At 37.2% G+C, this 17,926-nt stretch overlaps 1 protein-coding gene across 3 annotated transcripts in view; it reads left to right on the top strand.

Annotated features, from left to right (window-relative positions):
• The first annotated feature begins 223 nt into the window (after nucleotides 1–223).
• frmd4ba (FERM domain containing 4Ba) overlaps nucleotides 224–17,926 on the top strand; it is a 56,900-nt gene continuing 39,197 nt past the window's right edge. For 2 of the 3 annotated variants that reach the window (XM_079627502.1, XM_079627500.1), the window contains exon 1: nucleotides 268–599. The gene's annotated coding sequence lies outside the window, so the exon portion shown is untranslated. Of the gene's footprint in view, nucleotides 600–17,926 lie in introns of all 3 variants that reach the window. The other variant, XM_079627501.1, reaches the window with a different exon arrangement.

Raw genomic sequence — 17,926 nt, forward strand, 5'->3', positions numbered from 1 at the left:
ATTTATATTATATATAGAACATTTATATTTTCTGATGGCACAGAAGAGGAAAATACTTTTTACCATGCAAAAACATAATAATACATGATAATTTTTATATAAAGTGGATATAACAAACATTACAATATGATTTTGTAGGACTGCATTAATCATGACAAGAAAATTTAACACCATTTATTTCCACTCCATAATTATTATTAATATTATTAATATTTATTAATTTAATTTATTGTAATTTATTTTGTAGGCACTGTAGGTTCAGCCCGCGCGCGCGTCAGTGGCGTTTGTATCACCAAGGTAACGGCAGAGGGAAATTCGTCTGCTCAGGCAGGACCGACTGTAGGGATCAGATAGGGGCGGAGGAGGGGTAAATCAGTAAACGGACGGCACTCTACAGACAGAGCTTGTGTCCTCACAAAGCTGACATGAACTGTATCACCGGCTGGCTGTATTTTGCGCATCGCTTTTCCTTTTGTGTTCATGACTTTGGACGCGAGATCACGGAGACAACAGAGTCATTTTAGGCTCCGGTAACAAAAAAGACAAAAGATTTTCGCAAACCTGGGGCTTGAACACAACAATACCGACAATAAAGAGAGGTGAGTGCCCCTTGTTATTGAAAGGTCTGCGTGTTCAGCATGTTTTTTTCCTCCTTTTGTGCTTTAGGTTAATGGATTTGCAATATTATAACAACTTGAGGATACAAAGTTGGGTTTCTTTGATACACGGTAACGTTATTGATATGACGACCGTACGGTACGTAAAGCTTGACCGATGTCAGAAACTTCCCCTCACGCGTGCTATTTGTGAAATACACCAACAAATTACTTTCTCCAGGATCAGAGAGACAGCTTAGATTCAAACTTTGCGGAAAGTGTTTTCTGTGGTGAAATACAGTTAATATTGTACAGTAATATTGACAGGAGCACCTGACTCCTCTTAAATGAGCCTTCAATGGTGAATGCAAAGCCCTGTTTACTTGATAGTATTAGTTGATTCACATAGTTACTCAGTGCAAAGTTGTATTTTTTCCACAAATATAAAAACTTTAAGTTGTCATGCCTTGCTCAAACCTTGAACAATGATACTCAATGCCAAGGGACTACCTGGAGCGAGAACATGTGCATGCTTGTTTCCTGTTGACACATGTGTGAGAGCTGTTGATTAGAAACCATGGCTCATTTTAAAAGACCAAGGAAGACAGAACTCCATCAAAAAGCCATTTTCCCACCGTTCCTGCAGACGCTGATTCTGAACTTCCTGCTTCCTGAGAAAGACAAACAATAGGAGACAGAAACATGTGACATCCTGATAGTGTATGAGGAGAACGGTGACGCACTTCAGTCCAAATTTAAGGAGGATAAGCAATGCTTTCTTTGTTTTTAGGGCTTCTTTTGGGAGCAGGTGATGTTATTAAATCCAAATTTAAGGGATACGTTGGTTGTATTTTTAAAGGCAATGACTTTGTGTTTTGTGCATGTGGTTCAACAATTGATGTATGCCACAGTGGGTTATACTTTTAGCTGGTTTTATGATAAAAACACATGCACACCTTCAAACAGACATGCATAGGAAGCATTAAAATAGTTTCCCCAATTAATTTAAGCTATTAACTGATATAGAAAATTCTGTGTCTGATGGAGTCATTTTCCAATCAGGGTGCTTTAATGGACTAGGAGAAACTAGGCTTTTAATGTTCAACTATCATTAAAAGCCAGGCTTTTCTCTCTGGAGGTTTTTTAGGGTAGAGTGCTTAATTGAAGCACATTTAAACACTTCCCATCCCCCTTCTCCTGAATGCATTTCTGTCTATATGTTTTTATCTTTCTACCCAGTTGCTTTCCTTTAACACCGCTCATGATGTTGTTATATGATATAGTTGTAAATCCAGTATGTTCACCATGTGTAACCTGACAACTAGCTCACCTTCCTGTTGCACAACAAAGGAAGGCTGACCACAAAAGATAATATTCCTTGCCTGCATACACGCTGATTGCTGACGCTTCCAGAAGTGTTACTTGAAAATGGCCACTTTAAGGAAGAGAGTTTGGGCTTTTTTAGAAGGGTGTTTTTAAATGATTTCCACACTTGATTCTAGCTGAATCTAAACTTGCTTTGAGATTTAGGGATTTCATTGTCAGCTCTCTCCGTGGTTTGGCAGTTATCTTGGAAGTACAAATCAATTCAAAGCCTCTGCATTTAATGTAGCTGGCAATGCCTCAGAGGGGTATGTGGATTCAGTTCAATTCAATTAAACCAACTCAGTTACAGAGCAAGTGTGACCCGATGTCGTATAATTGATCCCTTATTGCATTAAGGACACTGGTGTCAGTCCAATTTGACCATGTCCTTAGAAAGGCATGCTGGCAAATACGGCATCAGATGGTTGAGATGTTGAAATGTACAAAGTACATTTGTTGAACAGATGAAACTAGATAATGTTTGCAGATGTGTCTAGTAATGGGTGCCAGTTTTCTCAGTAAGAGTCATATGTAAATCTGAATGTTTGTGTCAAATTAGTGTAAAATACAAAATGTACCCAAAATTTAAGTGGGTCATTGTTTTTGTGTGTTTAATAGCTGTTTCGGATTTAACTGGACTTAACTCTTAACTGGGGTATTTAAATTGTCCCGTGGCAGCTCTAAAAAACAAAGGGCTCAAAACTATAGACTTGGTTGTCTATAGACCTACTATAGACCTGTCCTCGGGATGTAAAAATTTAAAGACCTATCAACCAATTGCTATTTATCCATATTGCCCCTTAAAGGCTCTTAGAAAATATAATAACTGCTACAAAGCTAAATGTTTTTATTATGTGATGCTGTTCTGTTCCTATAATTGAACTTTAGCTTCCATGATGCCCTGCTACTGTTCTCCAGGGAAAGCCGAAAATGATCCCTATAGTTATAACTCATTTTCTCTTTTCCACTGGCAGGCATATGTTCAATTACATTCCATCAATGCCCGAGATGAGAGCGACTATTAATATCAGTCCACCTAGACACAGAGAGGAAGAGCTCATGATAATGGGCCATCCGCTGCTGTCTCGCCTACCACTACTGTTGTATGTGTGTGTGTGTGTTTCCTCGCTCTCAAGAGACCTTGGTATGGTAACATCCTCGCTGAAAAATAGACATGGCCTACAGTCTGGATGGAAATCAATAGAGTTGTATGGTGCTGCTCCACATAAGTGGTAGCGCTGGAGGGAATCATGGCTTTTCTTCAACATTTCTGTGTTTTATCAAGGGATAGTGTACTGTTCTTTTCAAGGGAGATGGCTAGAGTAAGTGCAATACCCTGTAATATGGTAAACATTATCAGAACGATGTTTCATAAATATTGGGTTAGGTTAGTAGCACATATACAGCCCTAAGGCCACAGTGACAATGAACTGCAGGCGGGACATGGGACACAGGTCAGGAGCCCTTTTCATCTAGCAGATGGTAAAGGAATTGCTTTTCATATTACTATATGAGTGACAATCAAATCCAACACATGCCCTATGCTTGTTTAATGATTATTCAGCCTTAAAGGAACATAATTTTTAGTAACAGATATGTTGCATTATTAGTTGTTCATTTGAATAATCCTCTAACTTGATGTTAGAGTTGTAACAGTTGTAGACTTCAGTTGTAGGCTAATTTGTTCATGCTACAGACATATGATACTTTAAACTGTGTGGTGTTATTGAGGAACCCAACTTATGATTTTCCAACCTGATCCCATGAAAAAACGTGACAATTTCACGAGGTGACTATTTCGTATCAATTTATTTAAATTAATAGTTCACTTAAAAATGAAAATTCTGTCATCAGATCTCAAATTATTGGCTTTTGTATCTTTGCCCCTACACTCTAAGCGACCTTGAGTTTGCAAAAAGGTGCTATATTATAAAATAAATGTATTATTATTATTAAAGCTGCAGTCCGGCACTTTTTTGGGTTTAAAAATATCAAAAAAGACATTTTTGAAAAAAAACGTAACCAGCCAGTGTTCAAAACGATCTGCTTGCCTTACCTCGATTCAAAACGGTAAGCTTGTAATAATGATTTTAATTCCAGTGGTACTGGTGGATTTCCGCGGGAATTTCGAGCATGTCTTTGCGTCATTACATCACTTCTGTACACATAGAGAAGGAGTCCCCGGCTAGCGTGTGTGGATGATGGAGGTGGAGATTTAGCTTAGCACTTGGTATGGCGGATCCCGAAAGTTTAAAGCGACAATCACCAGTGACAACTGGAGATTCACCAGTTGTAAAACCCAAAGACTTCGGACTTCAGATTGGCTACAGAAAAAAAATATTTTTCACGTTTTGACGTGATATAAGCAATCGTTAGATTTAATCAGCATGATATAGCTACTGCAATGCTTCCCCCCACCCCCCGAATTTGGTCAGAACAAAAGTGAATGTTACTTACTTGTTCAGATGACATTTTCAGATGAAAATTCTAATGTTGACACTTTCAAAAAGTATACTCTGAGATTGCTGATGACAGTAGCGACGCGGCAGCCTCAATACATTGTGTTCATCCGCGCTGTTTCATGCCGATTTACTACCCACGCACAGTTAATAATTCCGCGAATAACTGCAATTGCAGATTTCTAACAGAGATGGCGACAAAGAGGAAAAACGACGGACTGCAGCTTTAACTATGAAAACATTCCACCTTATAGAGACTTGCTAGTAACCACATTGAACACCCTAGCAACCACCTAACAACAACCAGAAACACCATAGCAACACACTAAAAACTAGCCTATTCAATGTAAAAATGATTCATTCTCAGAACTGTCCTTTGAACACGCTCTAACTTCTCTGCTACTGAAGATGACCTCTGCTTGGATAGAAACTTGATACTTTAGCTTTAGCCTTCAAACGCTGAAATATGGATGACTCAAAGAAAGAGAGATCTGACTTTTGTCACTGTAAACTGACCGCCAGGTGACTAGCCTTGGGGTGGGGGAAAGGACTTGATAAGGTCTTGACAAAAGACGATGACCTTCTCATGCCACCAATGACCAGCAAGAGGTGAATGAATTGTTGCCCAAAGGGGTTAGTAAAGCATTACAGGATTTTGTGACTAAGCCTGTTGTCATTTCTTACATCATCAGCAATTTACAATGAAGTCTTTATCTTTTTTTCAGAGAATGGTGGCAACTTTGCTGAATTTTTTTTCTTTTCTTTTTTTTTCTAAACAAAGCAAAAGATCTTTTATGACTGGATCATTGTGATACGACTGAGCAAAGAGTGCAGGTGTCATGTTGTGATCCAACTTGTCATGTCTGTGAATTACTTGCTCATGCATTTGCTTACCCCGCTGTGCCTGTCTTGTGTATTTGTTCTGACACATGGCATGTGTCTGTGGGCCATTTACCCGCATGAGAGAGGATAAAGATCACAGTTAAAGTAATTTGATTGTTCTATCCCTCTGTTTCCTGTTCGTGGACTCAGTAGAATTAAGGCAATGTTCAGAAAAGCATTTTATTGTTCTATTTTTTTTTTCAAACGTGTATTCTGTATACATAGTATGCAATTTTGCATATTGTTGCTTAAAAATGTTACATGTGTCTGCATAATACATTGTTTCACATATTATTTCACACAATGTTTTCTTGTATACTTCACAGTATTTATTTAGTAATCCATAACAGCCTAAATGAACACAAATGTTCTCATCCACCACATGTTCAAGGACTGTGAATTATTACAGGATCATTTTGCACATGTTTGGTCAATTCCAATACCAATTCTAGTGTTAAATGAGATATAAATAATTTTCCGAGAGGCTGAGTTTGTGTTCCTTGTCTAAAAAACACTTACACATGGCCTTTTACAGCAGTAGCCTTAGCTTGAACCCAGCCTGTTGTGCTGCAATAAAAATGTTATACATAACTCATCTGTATTTATTAAAACCGATTCTTCCATCTCCAAATATTTTTCCATGTCTTTTAAGCCAGAAAGGAGGAAAATTGTCCTTTTAGCGCATGGCTGAAATTAAGGTGAAATGTCACACTGATTTTGAAGGATATGATAAGAGACAAGGACATAAGGTTCAGTACAAATGTTTTTAAATGTTAACAGTGGTAGTTTGCATAATATATAGTTGGAGATGCGTTGTGAAGCGGGAGAGAACATTAAACATTAATAAGGACAAGAGCCAAGAGAGATGAAATAAGCTAAACACTTCTTATGCTTTAGTAGCACTAAGATTACAAATTCACAAAAATGCGCATGTATAAACATATCAGGGTGAGGGTTCATTCAGCTATGGACTTCAGAACGTTTTCTGTATAGTGACCGTGAGTGTGTACATCATCTTATAAGAAATTTTCAATAAATTGTGACACATACGAGGGAAAATGCAATAGGCTATGTCAGTGCTAAATGCTAAATATAAAATGCAACTAACCATATAATCAAATAAAAATGGTATTATCATTTGGGATTTGGGACATCAATGTGATGTGAATTGATTCAGAAATAATAAATAAATCATACAGGTCTGTGATTAATAGCATGAGCACATAACACTAGCCACATGAAGTGGGGAAAAACAAAATCGTAGCCTCAGGAAGAGAATAATTGAGACTGCATTAATTACGTTAATTATTTATATGCAGACAATCGTAAGCACAGAAATGTTGTGTTTTTTCCAGTCCTAGAATTTTTATTAGGAAGTCGAACATTCTTCCCATTACTTTTTGGGTTTGCATCAAAGTCTGTGCATCCATTCAAAAATAGTATTTTGGTCATCAAAAGTAATATATTAGGTGCTTAGTAGTACTATGGTACCGTAAAAATAGTTTATTTTGTCTTTGATTTCTTTATCTTTTTCACTGCTCTTTCTTGCTCTCTGTCTCAGATTTTCTTCTCTGCCATTGTCTACCCCCCCTACAGTGAAACTAAGAGAATCCATTCATGGTTTTCAGCTCTTGCAAATGATATTTAAACCCAGCGGCCCCACGTTCTCAATCTACCGTTCTGCAAAGTCCCTGCACCCACAATCCCGTGGGGACCTTATTAGAGGGGGCAGACAGACAGTACGCGCTGGGCAGAAGCAGCAGTGACCACCTCCCCCGTCTGCTCCGTGGCATCTGTGTTATGCGCACACACACACTCACACCCATCCTTTTTGTCATGGTTCAGAGGTTTCAACATAACCCAGCTCTGTGTGCTATGGCCTATATCAGCCCCAAATCCCAATCAAACAGACACTTCAATGGGCTCTCTGTGACAACGAACTACTAAAGCCCCATCACGACACATAAAGCAAAGACTTACTGTAATCGAAATGCCTCGAGGCTTAAATATTCATGAAGGCATATGCTTATATGTTTTTTAATCTTCATAAAGATATATAAATATAGCAAAGACAAAAAGATTTTTACATTTTCTGAAGAAAAAGTAAGTGGTGCTAGGTGATGTGGGTGGTTGCTAGGGCGTTGCTAAGGTGTTCTGAATATTTAGTGTTATGTAGTTTTCTAGGGTGTTCTGGGTGGTTTCTTGGTTGCTCGCTATAACCCAAGTCAAAAGAGTCTATTAATATTCATCAGATACACTACTGTTAAAAAATACTGTAAAAACAGTAATATTATGAAATATTACAATTTCAAATAACTATTTTAATATATTGTAAAATGTAATTTATGATGGCAAAGCTGAATTTTCAGCATCACTCATATTATTCAGTCACATGATCCTTCAGAAATCATTCTAATATGCTGATTTATTTGAAACAAAAACTTTTTAACATGTTTTTACTGTCACCTTATTGTTCCCGTTTTAACACCCACCAAGTGAAAATCATATGTTTGATCGTTTATGAAAGATTTAACGTTTTGAGGTATAATTTTATGATCAGCACAAACAACGTGGGATGAGTTAAATGCCAAATGCTAAGGGTTAAACTCCATATCAGAGCCCTATGTTTTTTTCCCCAAGGAATTTTAAATTAAAATACAACAGAGCTGAATTTATTAAAGCAGCCTGCTCTGATTTTGATCTCTCTGTGTTATGAAAAGCATTATTATTTTTACAGATTGTCTGATATCAGAACTCTTTTATTTCATTTCAGAATATTATTGATTTCCCTCCCAACAATCCACCTGTCAAACCATCTGTAACCCAACAGAGACCTCAGTCAGTCAGTCAGTGGGCTGGTCAAACAGCCGTTTGGTGTTGGCTCTGTACAGTGGCATCCCAGTAATGAAAGTGTAATGCAGACACTGCACTTCTCAAAGCACAGTCGTGCACACTTTTGGGGTCATCAGCTGTTGATGTGCACGCTTGTACTTTGGAACAGCTGCATACCCATCATTTCTGAGTGTGTGTGCCCTCTGGATGCATAAAATGCCTTCCCCTTTCAGCCAATTAAATATGCTCATATTGCATTTGGTAATTGATGTCACATTATTGCTATGCTGGGGGAGCGCATAGGGTGATGAGGATGGCAGTTCTGTGCCGCCCTCCTCTGGGTTCCTAGTGGAAATTAGATCATTAATACAAATCAGTGTATGAATGGAACCATGGGAGTTTGTCTAGGCACTGATAAAAAGGAGATAGATAAAGCTTGAAACAAAGAGGAAAAAAACCAGAAAAAACAAAACATTTTAGTTAATAAGAATACTCTGAATCTTAAAGATGCATTAAGGAATAGTTCATTAAAAAAAATCCCTATTTTATTTATTTAAATGTATCATTTATTCAACCTCATGTAGTCCCAAGATTTGTAGGTGTAGACTTTCTTTTGCTGAAAGACTTCTTTGACATAATATTAGGGCTCCTCGATATCGAAATACCGCAAATGTACATATCGTAGCGGCTTGCGATAACTGCATGATTTTAATACTCTAAAATATTACAAAAAGCAGACAGAGAGTAGACTGGACACGTGACTACTACATACGTGTGACATTCTTAATATTATTAAATGCAATAAGTGAAGTATTCACACGCACAAACATTATCGAATATTGCAATATTTAACTAGTTAATGCATATCACATTTTTCCTAAATATTGTGCAACCCTACATAATAGTATCATTATTGACATATGATGGTATTTTTACAAAGCTGATAACACACAAATTTGTATACGCACGGCTAGTGAGTAATAAATATTAGTAGCCTACTTTTCATTATGATTGTAAGAATGCAATTTTTTAATTCAACTGTGAATTAAATGACCACCTTTTGGCCCAGTCTATGTAATTGCTGTTATTTGAAGGACTACTTGACTACTGACGTCATATAACACAACATGCAATTGTCCTGTTTGTTTTGGAAATACAATAGGCATTTAATTACTAGCAGGGTGCCATCAAGCGTCAATGCCATTAAAATGAATAGGATCCTATGTCACAGAGAGCTTGAGTTTATGCACATGACACTGGACAATTGCCAGTGAGGTCATCATTTAAAGCCGAGTTGAAGCTGTAATTGTATCTCCGTTTCTGTGGCAATAACGTGTAACGTTTGTATGTAAAATGTATGGCTCGCAGACCAAAGCGCAACTCATCACTAACTCATAGGGCAGTTCTCCCAGATGTTTTTGCCTTTTAAACACAACATGTGGAAATTAGACTTGCCATTTGATGTTTTCCCCCCACATTGATGTGAAAGTCTTTGTTTTAGCTCACAATGTGCTTTCTTTTGAGTTTCGGCCTAAAATATGTCTTCAAAAGCTACAGCTGTGTTTACTTTTAAAGGTGCAGACAGCATGTGAACCTTGGTTGCTCTGTGTGTTTGTGAATAAAGGCAATTCTTCATTTTTTTTCGTAGAGAAGCTCGAACCTTGTGTTGTGTATGTCTTTGTGTGTTTGTACTTGCATTTCATTTTTACAGCCTGCATTTCGGAGCATTTTATGTGATGTGCATTTGATGTGTTTGTTTTTGTTCTTGCTCTCTCTCTCCCACACACACCTGAGAGGTTTAACTAGATACTTTTGTCAGATGTACCCAGAGAATTACCCAAGACTTCCATTGGGAATGACTTTCAACATCTTATTCCTCAGTGTATTCTATGCTGAGCTAAATTTATAATGTAGCCTACTAGGATTCATTAATCATCAAATTATATAACAGGAGAGTTTGTGTCACATTCACACAACAATAAAATATTTCTCAGTTTTTCAGTGCATGTGTATTTGAACTATAGGGGTATTATAGGGATAATTGATTTTGAAAATGAATATTTTTTTTCAAATATCACAGTTATACATTTAAAACATATATTTAAGGGTAATGTAGTAAAATGTTCATACAGATTTCTTATATTTATTAGTATTTTATTTTAGTATTTTTTTTAGAAATGATGTGAGAATAAAAAACTGATGCAACCATATGAGAAATTGGTTGTACAGCTTAACGGCCATTATACAGAGATATTTGAATAGAGAAATGCCTTGTTATTACATGTTAGACTATTATAAAATGTTTTTTTAAAAACTTCTTATTTTTTTGTGGAATTTGAATTGTTTTCAGCCTGGAGTTTTACATTAAGGTTGAGGGGGGTGTAAGATCGATGTAAGACTGCAGGATGTCCTGTTTCTAACCCCCGTGTTTGCTCTTACCAATGCCACAGGCTCTCTGAATTCCCAGAATGCACTTAGGCTAAACCCTTGACTCTTTGCCTCTCAGCATCCTATCAGCGCTTGACATCAATGGTTGCTCTGCTCCGTGAGGGAACTTTTGAGCAGCACTGGTCTCAACTTTGTCAGTCATGGTTAGAGGCTCTTTACACTAATGCCTTTTAATCAACAGCTTGTATTTTTTGCCATATTGCCCATACACAGACATGCATATCCTAGGAGCTTTTAATGTTTTTGAAAGAAGTCTTTTACTCTTTCCAAGGCTGCATTTATTTAATCAAAAATACAGTAAAAACAGTCATATTGTGAATTAATATTATTAAAAGAACTGTTTTCAATTGTAATATATTAAAAAATGTTGCTGAATTATTACTCCAGTCTTCAGCATGGGCCGGTTACCGGTTTCAAGGTATATCGCGATTTGTAAAAGTCCACTCTATTTTTCCGTTATACCACTCCTGCGTATGAGCTTTTTTTATGTCTCGTCCATCGACTGCATAAAACAATGGACGTACCGGTAGTGTCCTTGACGTAGGTTTCTGAAGAGCATTTTTGAAGCCCAAAGTGGGCGGAGCCAGCCATCGCCATCTTGGCAGCGCATCACTCCCATATAAACGAAAATGGGCAAAAAGGCGGGATTAGCTGAGGTGATGTGACGGCTAACAGCAGACAAACGGGTAGTAGTAACGGCAGCGGCAACCCACCTGTCACTCAACAGTGGGGGGTCTATGGGATTAGAGCCTTTCTTTTGGAGCCTGTCTCTAGCGGCCAATCGATGAATTGCAGTTTAGATCACTTCCGTGTTGGATTCAAGAGAGAGACCGGAAGGTTTCCGCTTGGTCTCGTCAAAGACAGAAAGTGCATGAATCCCTAAGGTTGTGTGCAGCGTAGAGAGTAACACGACCCCTTCCCCTCCGGTTGGTTCGAGCACGAGCAGTCTGTGTGTAGGATGGCCAAAAGAGGTGAACCCCTGGAACGTTTTCCCTAGTCGAAAAAGACGAAGTGGTGTGGCTGCCTGTAACTGTGGTGATTGAAATCGCAAAATGACGATTTCTATTTCAAGAAAATGCTGTTCTTTTGAGCATTCTATACCTATTCATCAAAGAACAGCCTGTCTTGCAAACATGCAGCCTGCAGTCTTCCTTCTCTCTTTTTTATGTAGTATATATTGATTGGCCTATATTTCTTAGTAGATTGTAACAATGGAGCTACCACTTAACTGAATTGTTTACTTTTTTGATTTTCCATTCTCTCTATGGTCTTTGTTTGCGTCATTTTGAGATTGTGTATACCTCTTGAAATTAGCAATTTTAGCAAGCTGTATCCAGTTCATGTGTCATATAGCTATTTTTCACTTACTATTAAGAGCCTGTTTGCAGCAAGTCCCTTTATATCTAATGCATTCGTTGTTTTAGAAGATTGAAATCTTTCAAACATGTAGTGACACATAAACTTCTCTATGTAAACTACTGCCAGATACGACAGCTGTGTGTGCATGTTCCTCTTTGATTTGTCAATTTCCTGCCAGAAGGACCCTTAAGGATGAACTCAACAACAATATGTGTAATGCAAGACCCTAAACTCATGCACAAACAGGCAGCAGGTGGAGAATGAAAATTATTCTTTTGTAATGCTACAAAATGAATAAATGGAAGCTTGTTTCCGCTACGGAGTAAAAAATTAAAAAAGGTTGTTACAACTTTTTATCTCACAATTCTTACTTTTTTCTCGCAATTGCGAGTTTATATCTCACAATTCTGAGAAAAATGTCTAATTTGCCAGATATAAACTCGTAATTTAGAGAAAAGTGGAAGCGGGCTTCCATAAATATCTGACATTTTGAATGTTATCTAAACCGATTTGGAACAGGAAGTGATGCTGTGGAAAAACATTTATTCCATTTTGTCCATGAAGACCTTTGAATTTCCTCTATAATTTGCTGTCGAGTTTGGCCTTTAGTCATAACACATCAGCCTCTTATATTGCGGATGGCTCAGTGAGTATTTTTATACGTTTTTCCTTTATGGAATATGTCGGGTGGAGAAGTGTTGCGTCTGGCGGAAACTACACCCTTAACATACACACTTTCGCTCGCAGGCTTCATACAGAAACAGCTAAAGGAAACCCTTACCTTCCCAGGAAAGAAGGCAAAAATAGAAAGCTGTGTTTTTATTTTTAATCGCTATGACTACCAAAACATTGTCTTTTGATTGGCCTTACATAAGTGTCTGTAAAATTTTGATCACAAAAGACATAAGCTTGTAAAAAGCCCAGAGAAACCACAACGTTTGTTTACGAGAAGGGACTGGCACGGCTGGGGCGGCCATTGTGTACAATTTGCGTAAATATGTGTGCGTATACGAGTCTGCACTTATTTGTGGTCACATTCTTTTGTTTATGAGTGTGTGTGCACTCACTGTGCATCACTGAAGTATGTCTATGTATGTGTCTCAGTCACTGTGTGTTATGAAGCCTCAGTAGGCTTGTCTCGGACTGTGGATTGTTTGTGGCCTGCCCTCTCTCTGTGCTCTCTTCCAAGGGGGAAAGTCTTGGACAGAAGCCTATATAGTATATACAGAGCCTCAAACCCAGCCAGTGGCATTCCGACCCTGGCTCTTCCAGGCTCCAGTTAGGTTACATCAGCCTCTGAGGGAGCACAGCTTCCCAGTGTGCCAAACAAACAGCGATGGCACAGGGCTTATTTTGTGGCATTGAGGATCTGCTGGCCTCTGGAAGTCAGTTAGTGTGGACTCTGACTGAACAGGTGCTGAGGAGATGCTATAGTGATGGGCTTGTGCCCTGTAGGAGGTTCCTGCAGACATGCTGTCATCTGGGAGATGTCTATCAGGTATGAGACGAGTGATGACACTTTGTTTTATAGTTTATTTGTCATAAATATTTGTCTGTACACTACCATTCAAAAGTTTGGGGTTAGTTCTATCTTTCTATCTATCTATCTATCTATCTATCTATCTATCTATCTATCTATCTATCTATCTATCTATCTATCTATCTATCTATCTATCTATCTATCTATCTATCTATCTATCAATAATATTTCATAGTATTATAATAATTCACTGTTTTACTGTATTTTCGGTCCAATAAATGCAGCACAAGAGACTTCTTTCAAAAACATACAAAAAAATATTTCTGACCCAAACTTTTGAACAGTACAGTTTATGTAAATTAAAGGGTTAGTTTAGCCAAGAATAAAAAATCTGTCATCATTTACTATGCCTTATTTTGTTCCAAACCTGTATGACTGACTTTCTTCTGTGAAACAGAAAAGAAGACATTTAGCAGATTGTCATCTGAATTTACCATGTGTGCTCTACCATTAATAACAAATAGAGCAATTAAAAGCATCATAAAGTAGCGTACAGTATATTAATTATGCGCTATATTAAGGCTTATGAAGCCATGTGATGCAAACTGAAATTATTTATCAAATAAAAATCACTTTATATAAAAGAGCAGCTTAGACATTCTGTTTTTTAATAACTCCTTTTTGCGTCATGGAAGAAAGAAAGACAGTTTGGAACAATATGAGGGTGCGTTACTGATGACAGAATTTGAATTCATGGGTAAATTGTACTTTTGGACTTGTCAAAGCACCATCTGCTCAATTCACTTAGCGTTCATGCGTGCAAGTGTCACTGTTGACTAAGGATGTTGTTCTTCTCTTACTGTTGTCAGAGCTGTGGTCTGTCTGATGTCATTGTGTCTAAGGAATGTTGTTCTAGTAACCTTAAAATGAATTCAGTCATTCATGACATCTAATATACCTGCTATATCAAAGACAGATGTGTTTTTCCAAGTCAAGCTGAACAGATGCTTGTTTACCTCTCAGAATATTAGTCGTTTGTTGTGTTTTTTGGGCACAAGCCCATGGTTTCCATTCACTTTCATTTGTCCCAAGCTTTACAAACTGGTTTTACAGCAGTGATGATGTCAAACGCTCATTGGCTCTCACTTGCTTCGTCACAGATTGCGACATGCCGTGTTTTGTGGGTGTGCATTTGAATGAGAAATGGATAAGATTCTCAGCAATTAACTTAAATTCTGCTCTGTACCTCATACAAAACTATTAGGCTATATACCGCCAGAGAGGACTGCGACTGCAGCACATTGTCATTTGAACTATACTTTTGGTAGGCCTACCGCTTTTGACATTTTTGCAATAAATACATAAATTGGGATTCCACTTATCTGTTAGGTTTGTCTTTATGCCTATATTTTATAGATTATAGATTAGCAGCTCAAAATGTTGTTTTAATGCTAATTAGGGCTGTAAAATTACACAAATGCCACAATTTGTACATTTGTCCTCCCATTGCATAAAAAAAAACATGTTTTTGTATTGTAACAAATCACGGACAAGTCAGTTGAGCATATGAATGCAATGACCAATCAGAACTTCTGTGCAGTGCGCACTGACAGCACTGCAGCAAGTGTCAGTAAGGCAGCATTGAAATATTGTGAAGATGCTTGCCAATCATGTGCATATATATATATATATGCCATGCAGTTTCCCCCACAAATATTTTGATGTACATTCATATGAATTCTATGAAAATGCATTACTTTAATAATTTTTTTCAGAATGGGCAACCCAAATTTACATTCAGAAAAATGGAACTTCTGTGGTTGACTAGCAACATTTTCTGAAGATAAAATACTATTTGTTGACAAAAAAACAATTGTCAATAAACTTCTGTCTGCAGAGTTTGAAAAAAGATGTGGTAATAATATTCCACTGTGACTTTACATACTTAAATTTGGCATGAAACGGAAGTTGTGACAGTTTTGTTTTCCCTATTGTGATGTCGGCCTATATCCGAGTTCTCGCACAAGAAGAAATGTAGGGCGGGATTTTGATTATCAGCAATTGATTGGATTGTTGGATCATTGTGGTTTTCTGTGCAAGATCTGTGATCTTATGTGAATAGCCCCGTTTCCATTACCCTTCAAATTGCGCAAATTGTATGTCCTAACTGCACACATTTCTATGTGGATATAGGCTACATCATACCCTTGTGTATGATGTAGATGATATAACGATGTGAATATGTGCTCTAATAAAAATATTTGAAACAAATTGCGCAAATTGAAATTGCGAATTGAAAATCCGCTCAATGGAAACGTGTCAATTGCGCAAAAAAGTTTTTCGCAAAACAGTTTTTACGCTCACATGAGGTGTTTTTTTCAGGCAATTCTAAAAAAATATTTAGCAAAACTGCAATGAAACTGTTTTTGCGCATTTACAGGTCACCTGACGTAGATAACGCAATGTGTTTGGACAGAATACGAGACAGAGTTTATTAAATTCATAAAAGACAAAAGAGTTACAGGAATACTGGATTATAAACCTCAAAGAAATGTCACAATCAAGACCTCGAAGCAGATATGAGGGAGAATATATTGTATAACACGCATAAGTCTCCTTCGATTAATAATAATGGCTATTGTGGTGGCTGGGATATACATAAACCTACCAACGTCCGTTGCCATGATTTTTGGAATGACTTATCACGAGAGGAAAAAATTACGTTTTAGCATTGAAGTTTTGTGCAAATCTGTAATGGGAACGCACCTAATGACAGGTTGTCCCGCCCTCACGCCAGTAAACACGTCATCAGAGAATAGAAGAGATGTCGCTGCAAAAGGAAGGGGAACCTATTTTGATTTAAGATTACGAGGGCACTTGCATTTATAAAAAAAAAAGATGTGCATGATAAATTATTTATTTTACAAAAACAAACATAAAAGAAGTCAATACTATTTCAAGTTTTTTTGATAAGCCATATGATGAATTTGAGTAAAAAAAAGGATAAAAATGTAACCAAATTTTATTTCTTTAAACAACTTTATTTAGAGTCACTCCACAGTTGAGTGATATTTATATCCAGACAGATCTTCTCTCCAGAGGTTTTCTCTCCAGAAGTTCTTTGCTGTAGTTTTTTTTTAGAGCTGGTAGGTCTGAGTCATTTAATCTTTTTGTTTTTCTTGTGACTCCCTGAGATTGCATTGTTTGTGTAAATATTGGACTTGAAAATCACACTCAAGCATGGTGGTTGAGGAGGTTTGGAGCTAGTGGTATATCATTTTTAAAATAGAGATAAAAGCATGTGTGTGTGTTTTTGGAGAGGGAGTATGGGGCTTTGTTTGAACTCAGATTATAATTCAGGGTGAATGACCCTTATGTCAAGAGCATTGTCACATGACATGACCCTCTTTTTTTTTTTTTGCATGATCAGTGGTCACTCATTCCCTGCCCCCATAGGCACATAGGCTTAGTTCATTCACAAATACAAATCAATTATGCTCCTCTTCAGATACTAAAGCCACAAGTTTAAATATTAATTTACAGATCCCAAACTTTATACTAACTCATTTGTCTGTGTTCATCCACAACATGAGTTAACAGACTAATATAGCGGCCACTCTGTGCCTGGCACAGTGATGACCTTATAGTCTGACAGCACACAAAACAAGAGAGATTTCTGCATGAGTAAATCTATACCAGACAAGCAGAAAACACACAAGTGGATGTTTTTTTCAGGGATAAGTGGAGGGCTTTTTAGGGGGGCAAGAAAGTATTATGGGGGCAGGGAAGTGATGCCGCATTAAGCTTAAATAATGCTGATGCTGAGTCTGGTGTAATGCACATTCAAGTGCATTGTTTTTGGCAAGGTAAAGTTTAACCCAAAGCCAATGAGGCTTCCTGCATTGCTGGTGGAGCAGATGTTTCTAATGTATGAAAATCAGTATTGACTCTTGTTGTATTGTTCTAATCAAAATTAAAATATTAAACTAAACATTTATCTAAGCAAAACATTGCTTACGCATGAATTCCAAATAATGTTGACTGCAACATCAAAAAGATCTATTGTTGCATGCATGTTTAATGTGATCTTTTATTTTTTATTAAAGCATGCTTGAATCATTTATCAGGCTGCTAGTCCTTTAAATGGTTTCTATAGTGACTAATCCAAGCTTAGACAATGGAGCCTGTGTAATTAACAACACCAATAATTCTCTCCATTAAGACGGCTTAAATGCAAGTCCTTGTTTTTTTATAGCGACTAACGCTCTGCTTTTTTTTCTCTTATTTATTATTACTTATTATAACTCTTGTTTAGTCACAATTACATTTAAGAAATGTTTTCTCTTCTAGAAATATAATTATATATATAATTATTATATTATATCAATCATAAGGTGTGAAATTTGGTTAATTCACATGAGAATGGCTGAGAATTCTGGTTAATTAATCAACTGTTATCAGTACATGGCCACTGGTGGATCTGGTGAAGAGAGATAGTTTGGTTG

The sequence above is a fragment of the Phoxinus phoxinus genome (genome assembly GCF_949152265.1).
Source record: "Phoxinus phoxinus genome assembly, chromosome: 11".
Lineage (NCBI taxonomy): Eukaryota > Metazoa > Chordata > Actinopteri > Cypriniformes > Leuciscidae > Phoxinus > Phoxinus phoxinus.